This window comes from Lepus europaeus, chromosome X, assembly GCF_033115175.1.
Source record: "Lepus europaeus isolate LE1 chromosome X, mLepTim1.pri, whole genome shotgun sequence".
In the NCBI taxonomy this organism is placed as follows: domain Eukaryota; kingdom Metazoa; phylum Chordata; class Mammalia; order Lagomorpha; family Leporidae; genus Lepus; species Lepus europaeus.
The window spans coordinates 43,405,047-43,432,663 of record NC_084850.1 but is presented as its reverse complement, the minus strand read 5'-3'; the positions used below and the strand labels follow the sequence as shown (position 1 = coordinate 43,432,663).

At 43.3% G+C, this 27,617-nt stretch overlaps 1 pseudogene; it reads right to left on the bottom strand.

Moving 5' to 3' along the window:
* Positions 1 to 11,703: 11,703 nt before the first annotated feature.
* LOC133752577 (serine/threonine-protein phosphatase 2A 56 kDa regulatory subunit delta isoform-like) lies at positions 11,704 to 13,710 on the bottom strand (annotated as a pseudogene).
* Positions 13,711 to 27,617: the final 13,907 nt, after the last annotated feature.

Genomic DNA, 27,617 nt, shown 5'->3' with positions numbered 1-27,617 from the left:
ATGGTATTCAATTTCATGGAAAACAACGTGGAGAAAAACAACTATTTTTACAGGGTTCTCTGTGTGTGTGTGTGTGTGCGTGTGTATCTGTTTTGGTGTCTCCTCTGTTAGGAAAAGAGTTACAGACTGTGCCTCCTCACTTGGGGAACCAAAATGTTGGGAAAAGATGTGCAGAATAGAGAGGAGGCAGTGTACAAATTTACAACCAGACCGAATTTATTCAGAGAAAATAAATTTGTAGAGGTGGGTGACCAACTGCCCATGTGCATTTTGATGGAACAAGTGGCAGAAGGCCCTGACCCCTAGGGGCCCTAGGGATGGGGGTGAGGGTAGGGGGCAGTATGCAAAGGGGAATTCCTGGAACTGGTCTTTCAAGTGTTCAGAGCAACTGGTCTTTCAGGTGGCTGTTGGGGGGTGGGGTATGAAGGCAATAGGGTGTGAGACCCAGTTGAGATTCAAGGGCAAAGAATACATTCCAGTGTTTATCTATTCTAGCAAGAATGGCTAAGGCTTTTGTCCTTGTTCCATCATCCTCTAGCTCTACCACCCCAAGTACTTATTCACGGGAGCTGGAGTTTTAGTTTAGATATTCCGTAAAATGATAGACGCATTGATTACTATAGGTGGATGAAAAATCCAGAAACTTCTGGGTGATCCCGTTAAGTAAAATTTCCAACCTCTTCCTTTCCCTTTCCTCCTCGTGCCCTCCCACCCCCACCCCACTGTGGCCCTGGTCAGAGGCTCTCAGAGCTGCAATCCTGCCTGTGGCCACCAGATGGAACCCATCTTCACCGTGTGTTTTATTTTTAAAATTGAGAGTAGTTTTGAAGGACTAACAAATGCCTTGGAAAGATTTGCTTACTGTGAAACTAATTGTGTTTGGAAAATCCATAGATATATTAGAGCAATTCTATTAGATGCTTCTCTCAAATCCCATAGCATTCATTGATTTAACTCTTCCCTCCTCAGTGTGATGCGGGGTGTCCACTCTGGACACAGGCCCCTTCCAGGACTCAGGTGTCCATTCTCCATTACCTCACACCTAGACAAGCTTCCCAGACCTCCTCTCACCTACTCTCACTTATCTCTTCTTCAGAGCCCTATGGACACAAGGCCTCAGACCCCGCTCCAGCGCCCCCATCTTCTCTTGGTCACCTCCTACCTGCTCAAGGCTTGCCCTATGCCTACCCTCTGATGACTGCCAAGGAGCACTAGAGCTACCTCGTGTTTCATGGTATGGGCACTCCCGCAGGTGGATGCTTTCACAGTCTTTTTAAAACAGCCATCATTTTTTTTTCCTTAGCAAACTGGAATCACTCTGTAGCTGGGTTCGTAAGCTGGATTTTAAAAGGAGGTTTTCTAACTTTTTGCCACTGGCACACAGCTCTGTAGTAGTAAAGTTGGATGAGGATGGTATGTTGAGGTGCCACCTCATCACAGAAACTTGAACTGCAGCTGAAACATCGCTGAGTCGTAAGAATGGAGAGAGGGGCTGTGGCCCAAAGATGGAGCAATCCAGATGCACAAAAAGAACATTGATGGCCTCCAGATGGAAAGTGTAGCCCCTGACTGTGTTGAAGAAAAAGTGCTATGTTAAGGGGCCGGCACTGTGGTGCAGCAGGTTAATGCCCTGGCCTGAAGCGCCAGCATCCCATATGGGCGCTGGTTCGAGTCCCAGCTACTCCTCTTCCAATCCAGCTCTCTGCTATGGCCTGGGAAAGCAGCAGAAGATGGCCCAAGTCCTTGGGCCCCTGTACCCACGTGAGAGACCCGGAAGAAGCTCCTGGCTCCTGGCTTTAGATCGGCGCAGTTCCGGTCATTGCGACCAATTGGAGAGTGAGCCAGTGGATGGAAGACCTCTCTCTCTCTCTCTGCCTCTCCTTCTCTCTCTGTGTAACTCTTTCAAATAAATAAATAAATCTTTTTAAAAGGTGCTATGTGAAGAGATTAAGTACATCATTTTAAATTTCTATGCTTTGAAGTCTATGTAGAAACAGACATCTACTAGTATATAAGCAAAAATTAATGTGTCTTTTCTGACCTTGGTGAGGTGCATTTTCTTTTATTATGGCTATATTTCCGTGTGAGTACATTTCTATTGACTACACTTTAAATTATTTTACAACAAAATTTCAATGTTTTGTTGTTTTATATTAGCATGATGTTTCATGGTGTGGGATACTTCAAAATTTACTTCTTCAGTTCCCTAGTGATGAACATATGTTTTTTTAAAAAAAAGATTTATTTATTTGAAAGGCAGAGCTACAGAGAGAAAGAGAGAGGTCTTCCATCTGCTGGTTCACTCCCCAAATGTGTGCAATGGCCAGAGCTAGGCTGATCCAAAGCCAGGAGCCAAGAACTTCTGGGTCTTCCACGCAGGTGCAGCGGTCCAAGCACATGGGCCATCTTCCACTGCTTTGCCAGGCCATAGTAGAGAGCTGGTTCGGAAGTGGAGCAGCCAGGACTTGAACTGGCACCCATACGCACTGCAGGTGGCGGATTCACCCATTGTGTCACAGTGCAGGCCCAGAACATATGCTTTCATTACCATATTTCCTCTTACAAACAATAGTACACTTTGTAAACACTTCTGTATAACAGATACCTGAAAGTTTTCTTTCAAAATCTAAAAATTTTCACTGTATATTAATACTTTGCATGCAAGATATTGTTGCTAATCTATATTATTAACAGAACTGTACAATAGTACCTGTTTTTTCCAAACATTTTAAATAATGCAACTCATTGCTTATGTGATGGTCAAGATATCATGTCTCCTTATTTGTTTGAACGTAATTAATTTGTCCTACCTTCTGGAATTCCATTCTCTGGATGTTGCATAATTGAGCCTCACAACCTCACGTTATCCAGAGTGTCATGCCCTATTATCGACACTGTGTGGGTGTGTCTTTTCAGGCTGTGTACATTGCCAGAGGGCGTACTTCAGGGCAGAGTTCCAGTGGCTCTTTGCGCTGGTGAACTGAGTATCCTCTGAGCCAGCGACTGTCTTGGGAGAAATCTTGCATTGTGATGACTGAGCCTGGGTGGTATGTGAGTGTGTGTGTGTATGTGTGTGTGTGATGACAACCACATGTTTCTCTGTCCTCTATGGTCCTCCTTCCTAATCTCCAGCCCAGAAGTGAAGGGTAGGAATTCTCAGAACGGCAGTTCTCCTAATCAGAGCCCCTCCACTTCTCTCACTATCTCCTAGGGACAAACTTGTAATAGGAAAGTTGTTGGTGCAAAGGGCGTGCACCCATGTAGCCCCTGATAAATGTGGGCTCGCAGCCAGGGAGCTAGTGCCACTTAGTCTCCCCAAAATGGAATCTCATGAGGAAGTCTGGAGAGGAGTGAAAATCGTAAATATGGTCACATCGGGTCACTGAGGGCAGGCCCCAGACTCTGTCTTGGACCCACTCTCCAGCCACTGCCACCGTAGGAAGAAGTGGAACTGGTGAGGCATGAACTGGGCTGTGCATACGAGTGCAATCTAGGGTGGCATGCGTGGCAGATTGGGGAAGGGGAATTGGTTGAGAGAACACAAGATGCTGAGTCAGCAGGCCTGGGATGCAGCTGTGCGTTGATATAAACTCATATAAAGCGTGTACATCCAGGCTGTTGTGGGGAAAAGGTTAGTCATTACTGTGGTACAACAGAAGACCAGGCCATAATCATATATTGAAAAAGGCAGAGGGACAGAAGGAGACAGGGACAGACAGAAATCTCCCATCCACTGATTCATTCCCCAGATGGCTCAGAATGGCCAGAGCTGAGCCTGGCCGAAGCTGCTAGTTCCATCCAGGTTTCTCATGTAGGTGGCAGGAGCCCAAGTACTTGAACCGTTACTGCTGCCTCCCAGTGTCTGTATAAATAGGAAGCTGGAATTTGTAGCAGAGCTGGGATTTGAACCCAGGCACTCCGATATGGGATGTGAGCATCCCAAGGGCCATCCTAACTGCTAGGCCAAACACCTGCCCCAGCATCACCACTTTTTTTTTGTTACCAACTTTCGCATAATCTAACTTACACATAATGAAAGTCACACACATAAGGATAAGTCTTGATTTTAGTAAATTTATGGACTTGAATAATCTTCACCATAATACAAAGAACACTTTTGCAAGCATACACAGAAAAATGTCAAAAGTGTCTAACCCTGGGTGATGAAATGTAGGCTATTGATAATTTTTACATAGTTAATATTCATCCTTGTGCATTTTAACAAACAATAGCTAGCAATTTTTAAGTGCTTACTTTAGGCCAGGCACTCATGCTAAGAACTTTCCGATGTATCCTCACAACAATCAGACGAGGTAGGTCTTTAACGATGAGGAAGGAGGGGTGGGCATTTGGCACAATTAAGGTGCCACTTGGGATGCCTGCATCCCATATATGAGTGCCTGGTTTGAGTCTGGGCCACTCTGCAGCCGATCCAACTTCCTGTTAATGCACACCCTGGGAAGGCAGCAGGTAATGGCGCAAGTATTTGGCTCCCTGCCCCCAACATCGGAAATTTGAATTGAGTTTCAGGCTGCTGGCTTCAATGTAGTCCAGTCCTTGCTGTTGCAGGCATTTGGGGAGTGAACCAGTGAATGGACGATCAGTCTCTCTCTATCAAATGAAAATAAAAGAATAAATAAGATTTATAACAAGGTGGAAAGACACAAGATGTTAAAGGACTTGTCCAAGGATACTTTAGCCAGAATAAAGTAGCAGAGAAAAATACTCCCCACAGATTCTACAGAATAACTTCTCAACTGCTTAACGAGAAGCACCCTAAAGCTACAACGTGATTAAGAGGCATTAATATATTACATATGTTTTACCAACATAATTGTCCAAATTGATTAGCTTCAAATAAGTTGCAGAAAGTAGGGAAGCCACAAAGTGGGCTTGGAGAATCTTGTTATGCCAAAAAAATAAGGATGCTTTAAAAACTAACAGAGTTGTGATAAAGTAAACAGGATACGGTTTTGCTTTCTTAAAAGATTTTCTTACTTTATTTGAGAGGCAGAGTTACAGACAGAGGGAGAGGCCGAAAGAAAATGCCTTCCATCTGCTGATTCACTCCCTAAATGGCCACAACAGTCAGAGCTGGACCGATCTGAAACCAGGAGCCACGAGTGTTTTCCGGGTCTCAAAAATGAATAATGGAGGTGGGTGTTGCCACAGCAGTTTAAGCCATCACTTGAGATGTCCATATTCCATATCAGAGTGCCTGGGCTAGCCTCTGCTTCGGTTCTGGTTTCTTATTGATGCACACCCTAGGAGGTAGCAGGTGACGACTCAAGTGCTTGGGCCCCTACCACCCACATGGGAGACCTGGATGGAGTTCCAGGCTCCTGGCTTCGAAATGGCTCAGATATGGCTATTGGGGGCATTTAGAGAGTGAACCAGTAGATGGAAGAGGTCTCTCTCTCTTTCAAATAAAAATGACAATATTTAAAAAAATAATTATTATAGTTATTGAATTGAATTTATGAAAATATATAAGTCCAAAACTACACTTAAGAAAGATAAATGAAAGGGAAATTTATTTATCATAGTTAATTAGTTAATGAATAGTTAATTCATTTTGTTGAGTGTAACAATGTCATGTTGACTGTGTAGAAGCCATGTCCTTATTTTTTTTTTCTAGAAATGAGTGCTTAATGCCATGATGTCTCTAATTTATTTGAAAATAACTCGGGCAGAAAGGGCACAGGGAAATATGTGAATGCCCAGGAAAAGCAAAACTGTTTCTCAAGTAAACCCAATGTATGCATCTCAAGTAAAGCCAATGTATGCATCTCTCTGTACAAATCCAGACACAGCCCCTGATGGAGACAGGCTCATCAGTGTCGCCACCTAAATAGACAAGTCCTGAATCAATGAAGAATGAAATGTTTCTGGTCTTCCTAAAGGTATCCATCTGTGCATAGTGCAGCTTCCTGTGGACACCGAACAAACAGGTTTCAGATTGAAGTTTGGGCCCAGTAGAACTAACCACTCACTTACTTCATTCATTTGTCTTCTACCAACATCATGACCCACTTTAGGTTCTGGGTGAGTAGCCTGATGAATTGGAGTGTCTGTGTTAAAAAAAAAATATATGCCCATCCAATGGCAACTACTACATTCTTCATCAAATATAACTCTGTTGGATTATTTTATATGTGTATACAGTTTACATTAAAATAAAACACATGCTTTTGTTAGGAACAGATTCAGATAGGTGAGAGAGAAACGGCAAATTAACAGTGGTGTAAATATACAAGGTAATATTGTCTCACAGAAAAGAGATCCAGAGGAAGACAATGTGAGGATAGTTCACTGTTTCCGTGAAGCAGCCAGTGAGTCAGGCTCCCTGCACTTACTCTCTGAAGGCAAGTCTGCACGGCATTTCTTCTGTTTTGTGTCTGATTTTTTTCCCTCAAACTATCTTTCTAATGATGTTTTCAGAGAAGCAGCCTTCAAAGATAGAGATGGTGTCTCATTCCAAGTTAGAAAGCAGATTCGATTCCTGGAAAGAATAGTAAAGGTAATGCCTCTTTGCTGAGCAAATATTGGCCAGATTTTCCAGCCATCTCCTTGTAAAATTAGAATTTTCCGAAATCCAATGTCCTGTGGCTGTGACACTATTTACATTTTACATTCTGTATATAAGTTGAAATATTTACAGCAAGCATATGCAGTATCACATTTATACTCTGCAAAAGCGTTGGAGTTATAACCTTTAAAATATGAAGGAGAGGTGGATGTTTGGTGCAGTGGTTTAGATGCTGCTTGGGATGCTGGCATCTCATATGAAAGTGCCTGGGATTGAGTCCTGGCTCTGCTTCTAATTCCAGTTTCTGGTCAATGCACGTTATTTTTCCTCTAGGTTAGCAACTACGCTGTCCCTCACTGTGCTGCAAGCCAGGCTCACTCCAGGTTCTTCCTGCAGCTTTATTGCCAGTGGCTTGGACTACTGCATTCTGGTCTCGCCTCACTCTCCAAAGCTGGTGCTGAGGCTCTTGGCTGCTGGGGTCCTGAGCTGTGTGCATCCACACCTTCCATGTAAATCCACAGGGTCCCTCTAATTTATGGGGAGTTTTCCTCTGCAGTTTGCTCCCTAACTCTTCCCTGAGATTACACTCTGTCCACTTTTCTGTTAACTATCTTGCCCTAGATTAGAGCAATAAGTTCCCTCCCTGTTCTGCCATCCTGGAATCCACAATCCTGGATTGAGTTCTTGACTCTTGGCTTTCACCTAGCCCAGTCTCCACTGTTGCAGGCACTTGGAGAATGGTCCAACAGATATGAGCTCTCTGCCTCTCTCATTCTCTCTCTTTGACACTCTCTGTTTCTCTGTATACAGTCTCCTTGCTTTTCAAATAAATTTGAAAATAAATAGCTTTTGAAAATATTAAGGAAGTTTAAAGGAAGGTAAATGATGGCATGGTAAAGATGGCTTTACAAATCTCTTCATATATACATGTCTCCAAACTACTACCAGTCTAAAGTGAGTGACAACATGATTGCAATTAGGTAATTCCATAATTATCTCATGTTTTACTCTCTAGAACTAGAATTATCTAAGGGAAAAACTGGAGAGGGAAAAATGAGAAGCCAGTAACAACCCAAGTCCTGGTGTTGATAGTTAAGATTCAATATAGATGGCTGGCGCCACAGCTCACTAGGCTAATCCTCCGCCTGCAGTGCCGGCACCCCAGGTTCTAGTCCCAGTCGGAGTGCCGGATTCTGTCCCGGTTGCTCCTCTTGCAGTCTAGCTCTCTGCTGTGGCCTGGGAAGGCAGTGGAGGATGGCCCAAGTGCACTTGGGCCCTGCACCCGCATGGGAGACCAGGAGGAAGCACCTGGCTCCTGGCTTCAGATCAGCGCAGTGCACCGACCGCAGCAGCCATTTAGGGGGTGAACCAACAGAAGGAAGACCTTTCTCTCTGTCTCTCTCTCTCACTGTCTAACTCTGCCTGTCAAAAAACAAAAAGATTCAATATACAATAGTGATTACTGGAGTTTGGGAAAGGTGTGATTAATGGGAATAGAGAGAGGTTTGCTAATATACCTCTATAACAGATACTGAAACAGAGATAGAAGGGAGATGTACTTGTGTTCCACAGCATACTGGGGTGACTAGAGTTCACAATAACCTATTATGTTTTATGTATTATGGGTGAACCAAGGGAAAAGGAAGACTTTTCTCTCTGTCTCTCTCTCTCACTGTCCACTCTGCCTGTCAAAAAAAAAAAAAAGAACTATAAGTTCTAGGTAAGCTCAAAAGCTCTGAATATTAAAAAGAGATAAAGAGATGGAAATGCTAACTTCTGTGCTTTGATAAGTACATGCTGTATAAATGTTTTTTTTAAAAGATTTGTTTATTTATTTTGAAGTCAGAGTTACACAGAGAGAGAAGGAGAGGCAGAGAGATAGAGAGGTCTTCCATCCACTGGTTCACCCCCAATTGGCCGCAATGGCCAGAGCTGTGCCAATCAGAAGCCAGGAGCCAGGAGCTTCTTTTGGGTATCCCATGCGCGTTCAGGGACCCAAGGACTTGGGCCATCTTCCACTGCTTTCCCAGGCCATAGCAGAGAGCTGAATTGGAAGTGGAGCAGCCGGGACACGAACCAGCGCCCGTACGAGATACCAGCACTGTAGGCTGCGGCCTTACCTGCTAAGTCACAGTGCTAGCCTCATGTATAAATGTTTTAAATATTGCACTGTTCCCAAAATATGTACAATTATTTCATGCTAATAAAAATGTACAAAATCCTTGTATAATGTTAGAAAAAAGATAAATTACAAAAAAGGAAAAAGACTGGGCAGAGGGAGGAGAAGGAACAGAGTTGTCCCTTTGGAGAAGCTACAGGAACTAACAGGGACCTTGGTAATGGAACTGAGGTTCACATGCCATTCTTCGCTTCATTCTCTCCTCTTCTAACAAGAACTTTTTCATTTCTGTTCTCACCATTCACCTCTTCATTTGCTCCAAGAGACAAGGACCACTTCCACAGACAGTTCTACATGCAAATTCTTAAGTCTCCATGGTAAACACAAAAGCAAGCAAACAAAGATATTTCTGTTCTTTTTTAAAGATTTATTTTATTTATTTGAACGACAGAGTTACAAAGAGAGGTAGAAACAGAGAGAGAGGATTTCCACCCTCTGGTTCACTCTTGAAATGGCCACAATGACAGGAGCTGCGCCAATCCAAAGCCAGGAAGCACGAGCTTCCTCCGGGTCTCCCACATCGGTGCAGAGGCCCGAGCACTTGGGCCATCTTCCACTGCTTTCCCAGGCCATAGCAGAGAGCTGGATCGGAAGTGGAGCATCCGGAACTTGAACCAGTACCCATGTGGGATGCTGGCACTGCAGGCCGGGGCTCTAACCTGCTGTGTCACAGCCCCGGCCCCCAAAAGATATCGTTTCAATTCTTGAGGGGATGAAAAGACCTCCACAAAGTTTACAGGTTCAGTTGTGTTCTGTCCTAATTCTGAGAAATCGCTGTGGCTGTGGTTCGGAAAGGTCAAGTGTTTCATCAGCTGAGCCTGCAGACAGCGAAGCGCGTCACGCTCTGATTGATCCCTGCCGTAGTCACAGTGTGCTTTCCCACACTGCTGACCATGAAGCACTTGTTAATCATGAACAGGGTACTGGGGGGAAGAGAGAGAGAGGGACACAGCAGGAGACAACAAAATGTCAGAATAAAATAGGGCAAATTAGAAGATGAATCTCAGAATTCAGAGTTCTTGATCCAATATTTTGTTTAGCTATTTTTGTGTATTTGTGTAGTTCCTTGTGTTACCTGGGTCTGTTGAAAAATCTATTTTTTTTTAGTATGGATTAAATCAAAGGTTGAAAAACTGAGAATAAAATCCACAAAATGTAGGTTCTGTAGGTAGGGTCTGTGCAAAGTTCTTTTGCTATAGACTTTCTACAGCTACTTTTAGCCTTTCATTCTCACTTTAGTTGACATCCAGTAGGACAATCCAAACAGAGTTGAGCTGGAGTGTCTCATTTACATAAATTCTTGCATTGCACATATCCATGATGACTATAAAAATGTTGAACATCTTTTCATATGCCTCTTGGCCACTTGTACACACATACATATTCTTGGGAATAATGTCTATTCAAGTTCTTCACTAATTTTCTAATTGGGTTGTTTGGTTATTGCTATTGAATTATATTTATTCTTGATACATTCTGGATATTAGCCCCTTTATATATATATATATGTGTGTGTGTGTGTGTGTGTATGTTTTTTCTCCCTCTGTCTCACCCTTTTTTTTTATGTCACATAAAGATGTCTTTTAGCATCTGTTGTGTCAACTTTGTAGAAAATGAGTTGTCCATAGACACAGGGATTTACTTCTACACTCTCAATTCTGTTCCATTGATCCCTATGTCTATGCTTATGTTATTATTATACTCTCTTGATTATTGTAATAAGTTTTAATGCCAGGAAGTGGAGTCTCCCAAGTTTTTTTTTTTTTTCAGATTATTTTGAACTTTCAGATCCCATGAAATTTCCTATAACTTTTAGGATCTTTTCTGTTTCTGGAAAAAAAAGATAGTTGTGATTTCTGTAGGGTTTGCCTCAAATCTGTAAATGACATTGATAAGATTGCCATTTTAATATTACATCTTTCAATCCATGAATACTTGATCCCTTTCCATTTATTTAGTTTTTCTTTCATTTATTTGTTTGTTTGTTTGTTTTGACTTCTCAGATATCCACTTTATTCAGTTCTGTACGTATGGAGACATCGGCCCAAGTCCACTCAACCTTGGCATGTATTACACTGTGGAGAATAAAGGCCCCTATGCACACAGCCAGAACTTACACTGCTTATGCCCCTGGAACCTCGGTCCAGCTCTCCTCTGCCCCTTGCCTCTGCAAGGCGCCTAAAAGGGACAGAGAGCCTGCCCAGCATCAGCACGAACAAGGAAATAAATAGATGCCAGCGGATGCTTGGGTTATTGCTCCCTGCTTCTTTCTTTGCAGCTTTGGGAACCAACCGCACCAGAAAGCAATCAGTCCCAGGGTGATCCCTTCCATGTTCGTGATCCCCAGGCTGCTGCTCATCAAAAGGGCAGAGGGTGGGGTGTTTGTTCATCCCCCCATTTCGGTCCGTCTGGGCCCGAAATTCATCACTTCTGCTTTTGACCTACCTTGTCTTGGTCAGGCAAGGGGTAAGAGAAAATAATAACATCACCTCATCAGCCTGCACACTGCTGGGGCTGGGGGCTTGGGATTGGTTCCTCTCCAGCTACTCCAGAGGCCAATGGAGGTGGACATAAGTTTGTTGAGAATCATCTCTTGCTGCTTGCTATGAGCCTCTGTAAGGGAGAGAGAAGAGGAGACAGCTGGAGTTGCGATGAGAATGGAGGGAAGGGGAGAGGAGCATACATCTTCCTGTACATTCCTCAGAGCAGCCTCAGGTAGCTGTGGGGTTAGGAGCAGGAGGGGGACAGGCATCCCCAAGTTGTCTGAGCGTCAGTGCTCAACTTGTGTGTACTAGCCACAGGGAGGCATGAACACATTCTGGGGAGTAGAAGGAACACTCTAGTTGTCCGTACTTCAAGAGTCTGCTTCCTTCTCTAGGAAAGCTAGAGAGGTGATACCTTGCCCCAAGTCAGCCAGTGGGGAGCAGAGGATGGAGGGCTGGGGCAGCGTCCCAGGGCCAAGTGGGCTGTTACTCTCTGGTGGGAAGGTGAGGGGTCAGCGAGCCTCCCGGCTGACAGTTAGGAACTCTTTGGCCTGCTTATGCACCTCCAGTGCCTTGACGACGTACACATCCTGCGGCAGCTCCAGCCTGCTCTGAAGCAGCCCTTTTTCCTTCTTGATGTCCTTTAGCATCTTTGCAGCCACGGTCTCCATTGTTTTCTTCAGAAACATTGGGTCTCTGTCTTCATGGAGTACAGGGGCCAGTGGCAGAGGAGTTTGGAACATGGGCTCCTGGGGATTAAGCCAGACCAGCTCCTCCGTCTTCTGCTCCATCTCTTCTCTTTCTTTCGTTTGGAATCAGCCCTTCTGCTTTTTTGCCTTGTTTCATGTGCAGTCATAAATCAGCTTCTGATTCATTTCTGTGAACAGCTTCAGGGCATTATAAATCGGTCCATGGATTGTTTTGTTCCAGCGGCTGTTGGAATTCCTGTAGTGTGCAGGGAACATGATGGGGAGGACGTGGGCAGCATCGTCACTTGGGCTCCTGATGCATTCACTGTTCCAGCAATAGAGTGTGCACTCTGCCACCTGGAAGCAGGGACTGGAGACACACTTGGCGAGCTGGTGGAAAAGGGGCTCCACACTTTGCTGAATTCTGAAGGTTCAGTGATGTCCAGAATCCCCTCTAGCTCATTCAGGAACATCACTTCTTTAAGGCTTGTAGTTTTGGGCCAAAATTTGAGAATTCTCACAATCACAGCTCAATCACTCTGCTCTCCTTATCCAGGAGTATGCCAGCTGAGGGTGGTAGACACTCAGCGACTCGACCTTGTGAAAGGGAAGCAGGACATGGATGAGGAACATCTTGTGCTCTTCCCTAAGGGGCAGGGAAAAGCCATTGGTGATGCTGCCCAGGATCTTCAGGAGCTCACCAATTCCATTGTGATGCTCCGTGTCGTAGATGAACCTGTGATGTGGTTGATCTACCTACGGATGCAAGCCCAGAGCCCCCAAAACTTGCCATAGATGCCATCCTCAATGTCGAATAGATGTAGGAGAGCAATAACAAATTTCCAGTCCATGTATTTCTTTGCTTATGTTTGGCTAGAAATCAAACTTGTGGAAACGTAAGAAAAATTCTTTGGATCCTGAGTTTTGGCCTAACAGATCAAGCCTTGGCTGTAACTTGAGTCCTGGCTGCTCCATTTCCAATCCAGCACACTGTAAATGTACCTGGGAAAGCAAGAGAAGATGGACCAAATACTTGAGCCCCTGCCACCCACGTGGGAGACTAGATAGAATTCCAGGTACCTGGCTTAGGCCTGGCCCAGCCATTTGGGGAGTGAAGCAAAAGATGGAAAAGTCTCTCTGTGTGGGTCTCTCCCTCTCTAACTCTGACTTTCAAATAAAATAAATATTTTAAAAACAAATAAATAATACAAAGAGAAACTGGAACATGAGCTGGAGATGTGGCCAGGCAGCTTTCAGGGCGGACTCCTCTTCCTCTGCGTCAAACTTGGCCCTGTGACATTGGATGAAGATAGCAGTGTCTGGAAGAGGTTCACTGAAACCATAGCGACAGCCTCAGGGTAAACGGCCTTGGCGATACGTCACGGCTATCTCGTTCAGACTTGCCCCCTTTGCCACCTTGAATTTGAGGTCACTGAGTGACTCTGACACAAAGTCCGAAAGGACACAGCACTGGCGGAGCTTCCGTGTAAATAGCTCTGCCAGCTCCTTGCTGGGCAAATCGTTGAAGGCAGGGAGCTTCTGCAGCTCACAGGTCTTGCTGAGGTTGAAGTGGGAGGAGCTCTGCCATTGCTCCTTCTTAACAATCTAGGGATCCCCGAGTACTTGACCTTGCTGAGCTGCGTACAGTGTGGTGTGCTGTCGCTGACACGCTTGTTGGATGACAGTGGCTGTGACCGAGGTGGTGCCTGGTGACTGTGGCTGGGCCGCTTTGGCATTCACGCCTCCACCATCCTTGTCCAAGCTGCTGGGCTTGGCTGCATCTTTGGCAAGCATAGAGGACCCCTTCTCTTCGCTCAGGTTATAAGGCATCTTGGCCCATTCAGATCTGGCCCAGCTCCTGTGGACCCATCCAGCTCTGGCTTTGCTTTACTGCACTTGGCCTTCTCAGCGTTTGAGTGCCACCACCTGCACGCTGAGCCCAGGTTGAACACTCTCTGTCTCTCATTTATCTCACCAATAGTATTTTAGGTGTTCAAAACATGTGTCTGCTTGATTGAATCGATTCCTAAGTACTTTATTGTTTTTCATGTTATTAGAAATGACACTGTTTTCTCGGTTTTGAACAGGAGAAAACAGCAGAAGAAAAGCAGAGGAAGTGCATTTTCAGGGGAGAGTTGGAGAGAAGTTTGCAATGGAAATTCTACAGAAGGAAGAAGGATGCCATGGAACAGTGAGGAAGGTGTGGACACGCAGCAACCAGCACAGCCACCACACATGACCCCTGCAGCTGGGACCTAGCGGAGATGCCAACTCTGGACATCAAGGTGAGAGCAGATTGCAGCAGCCCATGCCACTGGTGATACTGCCTGAGGGGGAGCCTTGCGGACCACACTGTCTTCTGTCTTTGAGTCCTACCTGGAGCCCTAGTGGCGGACAGGATACCCACCAACTTCAAGGAAAGAAAAGGGCGCCTGGCAACTGGCGGGGAGAGGGGCCATTTTGACACCAGTAGACAGAAAATCAGCAAAAAAACAACAGAGCTAATATACACTATGGACCACATGGATCTAACTCATATCTACGGAACATTTCATCCCAGAGTTGCAGAATATTCTTTTCATCAGTGCCTGGAGCTTTCTCCTGTATATATCATATGCTAGACCATAAACCAAGTCTTAGCAAATTAAAGAAAATCAAAATCATACCAAATATCTTTTCTGACCACAATAGAATGAAGCTGGAAATTAACAACTTAAGAATCTCTTGAAAATATGCAAACACATGGAGGTTAAACAACACTCTCATGAATGAATGGGGTCATAGAAGAAATCAAAAGGGAAATAAATAAATTCCTGGGAATGAGTGAAGATGACAACACAACATATCAAATCTTATGGGATACAGAAAAAGCAATGTTAAGAGGGAAGTTCATAGCAATTGGTGCCTACATCAAGAAATTGGAAAGGCATCAAATAAATGAGCTATCAATGCATCTCAAGGATCTGGAAAAAGAACAAACAAAACCCCAAATTAATAGCAGGAAAGAAATAATTAAAATTAGAGAAGAAATAATCAAAATTAAAACCAGAAAAAAAGACAATCAATGGAATGAGCTAGTTTTTTTTGAAAAAATAAACAAAACTGATACACCATTGATCCAATTAACCAAAAAAGAGGGAGACAACCAAAATTAATAAAATAAATTATGAAAAAGGAAATGCAACAACGGGTACTACAGATATAAAAAGAATCATCAGGAAGTATTACAAAGAGCTATATGCCAACAAATTGGGAAATCTAGAAGAAATGAATAGATTCATGGATACATACAATCTACCAAAATTGAGTCATAGAAAACCTAAACAGACCAGTAACCAAAATGGAGATTGAATCAATAATAAAGACCCTCCCAACATAGAAAAGCCCAGGACCAGACAGCTTCACTGCCGAATTCTACCAGAGATTTAAAGAACTAATTCCAATTCTCAAGCTGTTCAAAACAATTGAAATGGAAGGAATCTTCCCAAACTCCTTCTATGAGGCCAGTATCACTTTAATTCCAAAATCAGAAAAAGAAACAAAAAGGTTTTAAGAGTTCTAATTTCATTTTTGTGATTTTTTTGCAAATTTGACTCTGCAAATTTGCCTTCTCACAAGGCTGACTGTGTATAAACATTGTGTGTGCTCACAAAATTGTTGAAACTTCTTCAGAGGTGAAGAGATGTCCTTGTTTGTATATCTACACTTGTAAAGACAAAATTTTTTGAGTTCTATGTTGTGGAGACCCATTGCAGGTTTCGACAAATTGTGTCAAAAGACTTAAGCTATCTATCACAATAGTTCATAAGATGGGGGCCGGCTCTGTGGCACAGTGGGTAAAGCCACTGCCTGCAGTGCCAGCATCCCATATGGGCACCCGCTGGATTCCCAGCTGCTACACTTCTGATCCAGCTCTCTGCAATGGCCTGGGAAAGCAGTGGAGGATGGCCCAAGTCCTCCGGACCCTGTACCCACATGGGAGACCTGGAGGAAGCTCCTGGCTCTTGGCTTCCTATTGGCTCAGCCCCAGCCGTTGTGGCCATCTGGGAAGTGAACCAGCAGATGGAAAACCTCTTCCCCCCCCCACTGTGTGTCTGTAACTCCACCTTTCAAATAAATAAATAAATCTTTAAAATATAGTTCATATGACTGCAGCTATAAAGCTGGCTGCTCACAATTACCAATTATAAGGATGTATATTTATGTATTTTGCTTTTTGACCTATTTCGTTATGAAAACAGTTTGCTCAAAACTCTTAAATTCATGCAACTGTCATTACTATCACTGAATGCTATGTGTGCAAAATATGGATATAATTACTATTTTATCATGTAAAATAACCTATGAAGTGGTCTGTCGTGTTTTTGTTTCTCAAATTTTTTTTGAAATGTAGATAAATGCCTTTTAATTTTTTATTTTTTTCTAGATTTATATAGAATTCTGAACTTTTCGGATTTTAGACTTTAAGAATTTGTTTTTCAGTATATCAACAGTTAAGATTCTAGCATTTTCAATTTGTGTGTTTCAGGATTGTTGCCCAAAACTGTTCTATCCACTGTATGAACTGGGTTATGAAGTCTCAAATTACAGGGTGGCACAGCGAGTTAAGCCAGCACCTGCGATGCCATCATCCCACGTAACTGCTGGATCAAGTCCCCACTGCTCTACCTCTCATCCAGCTCCCTGCTTATACGCCTGGGAAGGCAGTTGAAGATGGCCCACGTATGTGGGCCCCTGACACCCATATGGGAGACCCAGGTGGAGTTCTTGGCTCCTAGTTCAGGATTTTGGCATTTGGTGAGTGAACCAGTGGATGGAAAGTTTCTCTCTCTCTCTCTCTCTCTCTCTCTCTCTCTCTCTCTCTCTCTCTCTCTCCTTCTGTCACTCTGCCTTTCAAATCCATAAAAATAAAATTTTAAAAATATTTCCTTAAAAAACTCTCCAATTACAATCAGTATGTCTACCTTTAAGTGTTTTTGTCAAAAATGGGCTTGGAGGCTGGTGCCGCAGCTCACTAGGCTAATCCTCCATCTGCGGCGCCAGCACTCTGGGTTCTAGTCCCAGTTGGGGCGCTGGATTCTGTCCCAGTTGCTCCTCTTCCAGTCCAGCTCTCTGCTGTGGCACGGGAAGGTAGTGGAGGATGGCCCAAGTCCTTGGGCCCTGCACCTGCATGGGAGACGAGGAGGAAGCACCTGGCTCCTGGCTTTGAATCGGTGCAGTGCACCAGCCATAGCGGCCATTTGGGGGGGTGAACCAACGGAAGGCAGACCTTTCTCTCTGCCTCTCTCTCTCTCTCTCTCTCTCTCTCTCTCTCTCTCTGTCTCTGTCTAACTCTGCCTGTAAAAAAAAATGGACTTGGAAACCTCTCCAGTTGGGAATTCTCTGAGGTGGGTGAAACTAAAGGAACTGAATGTGTTAGTCCTTGAAAGAGTCACCGGCCTGGTTGAGATCCACAACTGCAGTTGTTTGACAGTAAGGACAGTACTGCTTCCTCTATACTAGCAACCGGCAGCAGGGGAGCAGGTTACTGCCAGTGAGAAGTGTGAGCAATGGTATGCAAGCAAGTTAAAATATTGCAGTGTTCTGGTACAACAAAGCAGCGGCTTCTCTCTTCACCGTATCTTCTGCTGGTTGCTGCTACGTTTTTTATTAGATTCCATAACTCTATAAAAGTTGAACCTGACTGTTGTTACCAAATCATGATTTACTTTGGAGGTGGGAAATAATCCTGGAGTTTTTATTTCACCATTTTTTGTTATGTCACTCAACCTTCCTGATTTCTTTTGCATTGAATTTTCTTCTCTTTTTTTTTTTTAAAAAAAATGCAAACTGTTTATTTGAATAGAAGAGAGAGAGAGAGAGAGAGAGAGAGAGAGCGAGAGAGAACTGCCACCCTCTGCTTCACTCCCAAGTGCAGGCAATGTCCAGGACTGGGCCAGGTCAAAGTTAGGAGCTGGAAACGTAATCCAGATCTCCTACATGGGTGACAGGAATCCAGTTCCTTGAGCCAATCCTGCTGCCTCTCAGGGATCTACATTGGCAGGGAGCTGGAATCAGGAGCTGGTACCAGGAGCCAAACTCGGGTACTCTGATGTGGGGCACGGGGATCTCAACTACTAAGCTAAACGTCTACCAGGTAGAAAACAAGCAGGAAAAGAGGCTCTGTCTTAATTTTTAAGATAGAAATTTAGGATAGAAGCTCTGCGCTAATCTATACAAACACCTAGAGTCTCATATTCCCTGGCCATTGGGATTGTGCAAATATTCATTAAGATGGAGGTTCCACAAGGTCAAAGCAACCTTTTTCCATGAAACTCCATGGAAAACAGCAGCCCTATCTTAAGTACTCTCAGACGGACTGAGTGCTGTTAGTTTAAGCCTCTAATCAAAGTAAAGGTAGGTCTGACGCTACTGCGTTTCGGAGTTTCTCTTCTAGCATAAGCCAGAGCAAAGAACTGCATTGCTCTGTATACGAAGCTGGTGCATCTTTTTCTTTCTACACTTTCAATGCTTATATGTCCCATTAAGGGGTCTGGATGAACACAGCGATAGCTGTTGCAATTTCCTTCCATGTACAGGCCCTAGTGCTTCTATCCTGTCACTGCAAGGGAATTAAGACTCTAAGTTAGCCTGGACTCCTTTGCTCTCTCAACATTTGATCTATGGCCTCCTTATCATGCATCCCATTTCGTGTAAAGAAGAGTAAAAATCAGGCACATGCAATTGAATTGGAGAGGGTGGGGGTAGTGACAGAATACCAAGCAAGAACCAAATAACATTCTCTCTCAATCTGTAGAGCTGACTATCCCGGGAAGCCTGTTAATGACTTGGCCCAGGTCATCTTCCCACACCTAGAGCCATTAGATGTGGCTCAGGGACTATATGTCCTTTATTAGCTGAGCCAGTAGAAAGAAGAAATGGACTACTCTTACTGGATGCTACCAGCATCCTAATGTTTTCCCTAATTGTAGGTCACTATGATTATGTTTATTAAAATGAAAGCATATAGGCTGGCGCTGTGGCTTAACAGGCTAATCCTCCACCTGGCGGCGCTGGCACACCGGGTTCTAGTCCCGGTTGGGGCGCTGGATTCTGTCCCAGTTGCCCCTCTTCCAGGCCAGCTCTCTGCTATGGCCCGGGAAGGCAGTGGAGGATGGCCCAAGTCCTTGGGCCCTGCACCCGCATGGGAGACTAGGAGAAGCACCTGGCTCCTGGCTTCGGATCAGCGTGATGCGCCAGCCGCAGTGGCCATTGGAGGGTGAACCAACGGCAAAAAGGAAGACCTTTCTCTCTGTCTCTCTCTCTCTCACTATCCACTATGCCTGGCCAAAAAAAAAAAAAAAATGAAAGCATATAAACTAGAAACAAGCAGAATAAAATAAATGAGTGCTTTAGAGCAGTAATATTAGAGTGCAGTGAGCTTGCAATTTTTTATTTAGCTATTTCTGTGCTGTTTTGGGACCTTTAGTTATGTGCTTCATTGGATTTATTAATTTAGGTCCTTTTGGAAAATATGTTTAAGATATGTTTCATCTATTAATACTGTTTTCCTTAGGTAGGTATTTTATTTAGCTCAGTAAGACTGTTTGCTTTGTTTCGTCTTTTATTAGAAGGTACAACATTGTAGTATTATCACTCCCTTGGTGCCAGCCTCCTGATCACCCACTCTCAGTGCTCACTGAATACTTCTCATTCTCCCACTGAGTTAACAATCAGATGTATTAATTTCTCCTTCTGTTCTTCATTGGCAAACTCCATGTTTCCTCTCTTGTTGCCATATTTCACCGAGCCCCATTCCTGCTGCACTCTCGGTCTTCATTCCACAGACCATTTATGGTGCATTCTTAAAGTGAATATGCTAATGATTCTAATTTCTTTCTGAATTTGCTAATGGAAACCAGTCAAAAGCACAACACAAATCTCATAATAGATTCAATATATTAGAATAAATTCTTTTTTTTTTTTTTGACAGGCAGAGTGGACAGTGAGAAAGAGAGACAGAGAAAGGTCTTCCTTTTCCCTTGGTTCACCCCCCAATGGCCGCTGCGGCTGGCGCACTGCGCTGATCCGAAGCCAGGAACCAGGTGCTTCTCCTGGTCTCCCATGCGGGTGCAGGGCCCAAGCACTTGGGCCATCCTCCACTGCCTTCCCGTGCCACAGCAGAGAGCTGGACTGGAAGAGGAGCAACTGGGACAGAATCCGGTGACCCAACTGGGACTAGAACCTGATGTGCCGGCGCCACAGGCAGAGGATTAGCCTATTGAGCCACGGTGCCGGCCTGGAATAAATTCTTAAGAAGCCAGTGCTGTGGTGTAGTGGGTAAAGCCACTGCCTGCAGTGCCAGCATCCCATATGGGTGCCGGTTCGAGTCACAGCTGCTCCACTTCTGATCCAGCTCTCTACTATGGCCTGGGGAAGCAGTGGAGGATGGCCCAAGTCCTTGGGTCCCTGCACCCACGTGAGAGACCTGGAAGAGACTCCTGGCTCCTGTTATTCCCCGCCTCTCTCTCGGCCTCTGCCTCTCTATAGTTCTGCCTTTCAAATAAATAAATAAATCTTTAAAATAATAAATAAATAATAACATTATATAACACAATAATTTATGAGGCTACTATGCTAAAAATAACATTGGGGAAACATTTATATAGCATACTAACAAACATAAGCATTTTGAAACACCTGATGAAAATTAAGTGACTTACTGAAACATTTTTTGTTTTTGTTTTTATGATCTCTAAAAAGAGCCTTGATTTCCATAGAAAATTAATCAATTTTTAAAAAAAATATCATGTAGGATCTCTGTCATTAATGTGCTGTACACTGTTATTTAATGCTATAACTAGTACTCCAACAGTATTTTTTCACTTTGTGTTGCTATGTGAGGGCAAACTGTTGAAATATTTATATATACTAAACTGATCTTCTGTATATAAAGAGAATTGAAAATGAATCTTGATGTGAATGGAAGGGGAGAGCGAGCGGGAAAGGGGAGGGTTGAGGGTGGGAGGGAAGTTATGGGGGGGGGAAGCCATTGTAATCTATAAGCTGTACTTTGGAAATTCATATTCATTAAATAAAAGATAAAAAAAATCACATGCAAAAAAAAAAAGAGCCTTGATTTCCAAAAATTTTGTTCCAGAATTATAAGAAAATCAAGTGACACTACCCTGGGGCCTTCACTTGCAGATAATTTTGAGACAGGTTTTCTCAGCCTCTTTGGGCAGAAATATCATTTCTCAAATCCATTCATAATATTTCTATAATATTCTGGAATAATGATAGAGATAATGTCCTGATAAAGGAGAGCGATTGGTCCTGAATTCTGACTCTAATGATGATAATATTATTATTTCAGCATGAAACAAACATATTCCAACTTGTCACATCACCAACGGAATTTGAAACATTTACTGAGATTATCCCAGGATTTTCTTTTTTATTTAATACCACAAAGTGATTTATGTTCATATAAGGCTACTTTTAAGAGTTTGTGGAGGTTATTTATGACGACAATGTCTAGTCAGGAGACAGGTCCAATAGCTTAAGGATTTATACTAGGAAGTCCTGAACTGTAAGGTGGGCCCATAAGATGCTTATTGAATGAGTAAATTGCATGATATTATGTGATAGATACCCAAAAGAAGAACCCATATGCCAATGCTAAGATATAGACCTTGTTGCAGAGGATGTAACTACGGCTCCCTGAAAGTCATTGTGGTATCACTCAAGCTGAGCTTACTGGAAAGTCACCCTCTGAAAACTGCTGGATATCTGAAATTTAGGGATGCCAAAGAAATACAGAACACATCCAGTTAAACACGCATGTCCAATTAGGAGGAAATACATTTTTAGCCTAGGGGCCAGAGTTGTGGCAAAACAGGTTAAGCCGACAACTGCATCACCAACATCCCATATGGGTGCAGACTCAAATCCTGGCTGCACCACTTCCAATCTAGCTCCCTGCTAATACACCTGGAAAAGCAGCAGAAGATGGTCCAAGTTCTTGGGTCTCTGCACCCAACTGGGAGATCTGGACGAAGTTCCTGGTTCCTGGCTTCTGGTTTTGGCCTTGCCCAACCTTTATTGTTGCGGCCATTTTGTGAGTGAACCAGCAGATGGAAGATCTTTTTCTCCCTCTCTTTCTCTGCCACTGTGCCATTCAAACAAACAAATAAATAAATATATCTTTTTTAAAAATTAGCTTAGAAAAGCCCCCTTTTGTTGACATTAGACCTGCTACACAGGGAAACTCACACGGTTGTCATGCTTTCAGGAAAAGCGCAATTTGTTTCAACACAGTCATTCCATAATTGTACTACTAGGATGCCACCAATTTAGCCACAGCTTATTCCCTGCAGTCTTCCAAAGGCAGACCTCAAATACTGATCTTTTTCAGTCCTCAAACTCCAGAGACATGCATTCAGTTTTTCAAGTGGTTCTCATGAAACCCTGGGGCTGAGAGGTGGATTCTAGAACACTGACGACTCTTCTCCACTGGCCCTGACTTAGTCCAGGCCTCTATGTCTCAGCTTTTCACATCCTTACGTGTGTGTTTAGGTCAAAATATAAGAGACCTGATATTGTCACCTCTCAGCACATGTTGAACTTGTGTCTGGAATCTCTTCTGGACGTGATCATCCATGGATACTAGAGCATTATTCTGGACTGTGTGAGTCTGCTCAGATGGAATGGAGGCGGTAACATCTACAACTCTTCTCCACATCTTATCTGGTGTCTCCCAAGCAGTGACCCTGCTCTGGCGGCCCAGATGCCCCTTGTCCTCAGTTACTCCATCTTCTTCCCTTTCTCTCACTTTCTCTACCCTTTTTTTGTTCAGACACACAAAAGGAAGAGCCTAGATGCTTTAACACCACAAACCACTAACAACACAATAACATCTCCCACATGCTTGAGGAAAAGAAGATTCATCTAGAGAGACCGATTGTCCAGCTTGAGACAGGTCTGGTGAGTCCTGACCAAGCATGCAGAGCCATGTAGCACACAGTATACTTTCAGGGGAGCCATCACTTTCAGACATGAGTGTCAACTAAGGGAAGGGACACGCGCTGAGCGCACAGCGAGCCTTAAGTAACAGCTAGAGAGGCACTTTTCATTTTCATTAGGTAAGCTATATAAAGGTAGAAGACGAAAAGATTCCTTTTGGCTGACAGTTCTTATCTAAGGTCAAGGAGCCACAGCCGATAATGGCCTTCTTGTTGGCAGAGTCCCAAAGTAGGACCCGTGCCACCCACGTGAGAGACATGGATGAAGCTCCTGGTTCCTGGCTTCAGCTTATCCCAACCCTGCCTGTTGCGGTCATCTGGGGAGTGAACCAGCAGATGGAAGATTGCTCTCTCTCTCTCTCTCTCTCTCTGCCTCTCTCTGCAATTCTGACTTTCAGGTAAATTTTTAAAATCTTTAAAAGAAAAAAGATCCAGTTAAGTCATATTCCAGAGTCCTGATCCAGAGAAATAGTGAGAAAATAAGTGTACAGGGATACTTTAAAAAGTTCATGGAAATGTATATTTTGGAAAAAATATTTGCACCCAAATAAGCTCTTTTTAATTCCATATTCCACAAGTATTTTGAAGCCCCCTCATATCTTCTTTTTTTAAGATTTATTTATTTGAAAGTCTGATCTACAGTGAGAGAGAGAGACAGAGAGGAGAGAGATCTTCCATCTGCTGGTTCACTCCCCAAACGGTTGCAATTACCAGTTCTGGACCAGCCTGAAACCAGGAGCCAGGAGCCAAGAGCTTCATCCGGGTCTCTCATGTGGTGCAGGGGCCCGAGCACCCAAGCCATCCTCTGCTGCTTTCCCAGGCACATAAGCAGGGAACTGGATCAGAAATGTAGCAACTGGGACTCAAACTGGCACCCATATGGGATTGCCAGCGCTGCAGACAGTAGTTTAACCTGCTATGTCACAGTGCTGGCCCCTCATATGCTCTTTTAAGTTGCTAGGTTTTTGATAATTTGTTAAGTGACTATAGAAACTAATAATAGTTTTGTATGATCATGGGGAATACACATTTTCCATCTTAATAGTCATTGCCTACTTATTATCCAGTGTAACAGTATGAAATTTGCATTGAACCATCAGAATATGAGAATTACCCATTTTCCCACAACTTTGCCCACACTTGATTATAAAACTGAAATTCAGACTATTTTTAAAGAAATATTTTAATTGTGGACTAAACTGTACTGATTACAGTTTCCAAAACAAAAGTTGAAGTGAAATGTCTGAGGCATGATATATGATCTTTTTCAAGACCCTCAAATCTATTTAAGCTGTGTGTGTGGCTTACTGTAAGATATTCTTGTGTACTTATTCAGTGAAGTAGTTTAGGATATTTATTAGGTCCATAATTAGGACAAAAGCTAGAAACTGTTGGACCATGAACAGTGGCATTAGTGATGCTTCCATGTTGTTGAGGAAAACTCATCTCTTGGAACTCCCATTTCCCCAGGAATCAAAATATTTAAATTCAGGTAAGTTTTCCATTATAAAGTAAAATCTAGTTAACTTAGAAAACTTAAGAAGGAAAAAACGTATCAGGACACAAATATTGATACTGTTAAGATTTCTGATATGTCTTAAAGTCACATTTTACTTATATATGCACTATGTTGGATTGTTAAACTGAAAGAAATTTGGCATAAATCAGTCACCATAATTGAGTGTTAAAGTTTGGCCCAAAGCAATCTCTGTTTCCCATCTTGACATATACACAAGTTGTAATCTAACTTGAGTATACTCATTACCAAACAACTGAGTCTCAGCCAATCACAGGCTACCAACTGATCCAGTCATGCCCATAAAAGGTAAATGCCAATTGCAGCCAATCAGATTGTTTCTGTATGTCACTTCCATTTCTCTGGCTGTAAATATGAGTATAAGATGTTGGGGGGAGGGTAAAGGGAAGAATGTTCTGAATCATCTTTGATCTCTGGAACGCTGTCCAGTTCTAGAACATTTTTCATACTCAGCTAAATCTGATTAAATTTAACTAGTGTAAGTTTTTCTTTGAATAGGATCATGTGATAGAATTCCTGTTTTCTTGCATAACAATTTATGTATAAAAAATTCAGAAGGGCCGGGGCTGTTGCATAGCAGGTTAAGCCACCACCTGCAGTACTGGCATCCCATATGGGTGCCAGTTCCGATCCAGCTGCTCCACTTCCCATCCAGCTCTCTGCTATGGCCTGGGAAAGCAGTGGAAGATGGCCCAAGTCCTTGGGCCCCTGTACCCCCGTGGGAGACCTGGAAGAAGCTCCTGGCTCCTGGCTTCGGATCGGCACAGCTCTGGCCTTTGCGGCCAATTGGGGAGTGAACCAGTGGATGGAAGATCTCTCTCTCTCTCTCTCTCTCTCTCTCTCTCTGCTTCTCCTTCTCTCTATGTAACTATGACTTTCAAATAAATAATCTTTAAAAAAAATCAGATATCTTTTACGCTATTGTACTATTCATGAATATAGTATATAATGGCTACATACTAAATATACATACCGCTTACTTAAGAGACACAGCTCATTTAGTCATTATTTTATTTTATTAAAGTTTTATTTATTTATTTGAAAGGCAGAGTTAGAGAGGTAGAGGCAGAGAGAGAGAGGTCTTCCATCCTCTGCTTCACTCTCCAGATAGCCTCTACAGATGGAGCTGTGCGGATCTGAAGCCAGGAGCCAGGAGCTTCTTCCGGGTCTCCCATGTGGGTGCAGGGGCCCAAGGACTTGGGCCATCTTCTACTGCTTTCCCAGGCCATAGCAGAAAGCTGGGTTGGAAGAGGAGCATCTGGAACTTGTACCAGCACCCCTATAGGATGCTAGCATTGCAGGCGGCAGCTTTACCTGCTACGCCACAGAGCCAGCCCCTCATTATTTTATGATTAAGCATTTAGGTGGCTTCCTTTTTTGTTTTTGTGATGACCACAAAGTTTTCTTGTTTGAAATAATGGCCACAGAATCTCTTAACTAATTTTTTTTAAAGATTTATTTATTTATTTGAAAGTCAGAGTTACACAGAGAGAAGGAGAGGTCGCCAGAGAGAGAGGTCTTCCCTCCTCTGGTTCACTCCCCAATTGGCCACATCGGCCAGAGCTGTGCTGATCCAAAGCCAGGAGCCAGGAGCTTCTTCCTGGTCTCCCGCATGGATTCAGGGGCCCAAGGACTTGGGCCTGGTTTTCCCAGGCCACAGCAGACAGCTGGATCAGAAGTGGAGCAGCTGAGACTAGAACCGGCGCCTATATGGGATGCTGGTACTGCAGGCGGCAGTCTTACCTGCTGTGCCACAGCGCCGTCCCCTTAACTAGTATATTTTTCAAACGCAAATGCTACTTAGAATATTAATACAATATTAATGATGATGATGGATTAATAATGCATAAGATGTACAAAAATTTCCAAAGCATACACTTTTTCCTTTAAAATTTTTTCCAGCTTTACTGATGTACAATTGACAAAGAAAAATTATATGTATTTAAGGTGTATAACATGATGTTTTGTTATACATTTACTCCTGTCACTCCAAATTTTCTACTACACATATGAGTTACTACTATTTCTTTGGACTTATTTCAGATGGCTTAGAGCGGCCTCAATGAAAACCTGTAATTCTGCCCTTGCCCACATTTTAGGATCCTGATGACAATAAGCCACGGCAAAGAACTGAAATGAACTCCAGGAAAGGAGTAAGAGAACAAGACCAGAATGATGAACTGAGTGACCCACAAAAGTTTATCTGTTAGTCACTCTAAAAAGAGGAAATGTTGTGTAATATTTTTATTGAGATATAATTCATATACTATAAAATTCACCCTTTTAAGGAAAGCATTACTTGGTTTTTAGGATGTCCACAGAATTGTGCAACCATCATTGCTGTCTAATTTTAGAAAATTTTCATCACCCCTAAAAGGAATTTCATATACTTTTTTAGTCACTCTCCATCCTTCAGCCCTTTTTAATTCATGTTATTTTGAGCTATGCCTTTCTCTTTACCTCTCCAACCACAATGAACATTTGCTTTTCTTCAGAGCCCTTCATTAATTACAATGGTGTAAGACTATCATTTTCTTTTAAAAATCTAAATAAGAGTCTACCTTTGGATGCAGTAATTTACCACTAGTTATTTACTCAAGAAATGAAAATATATATCCACAGAAAGCTTTGTACAAGATTGTCCCTAGCATATTTCATTGAAAACATCCAAACTGCCTAGATGGCAATCAGCAAAAGAATAGATTAAGGCCGGCGCTTTGGCTCACTAGGCTAATCCTCCGCCTTGTGGCGCCGGCACACTGGGTTCTAGTCCCAGCCGGGGCCCTGTATTCTGTCCCGGTTGCTCCTCTTCCAGGCTAGCTCTCTGCTGTGGCCCGAGAAGGCAGTGGAGGATGGCCCAAGTGCTTGGGCCCTGCACCCCATGGGAGATCAGGAGAAGCACCTGGCTCCTTGCTTCAGATCAGCGCAGTGCGCCGGCCATTGGAGGGTGAACCAATGGCAAAGGAAGACCTTTCTCTCTGTCTCTCTCACTGTCCACTCTGCCTGTCAAAAAAAAAAAAAGAATGGATTAATCGATTATGGTTTACTTGTATAAAGGAATTTTTAAAAAATTGAACTCAGAAATGAAAAAGAATGAACTGCTGATACTGCAGTTGATACACTGGATATATCTCAAAAACCTTATGTGGGGACAACGTAGCCAGACACAAAAAAATACCACAGGATTCAACTTATCT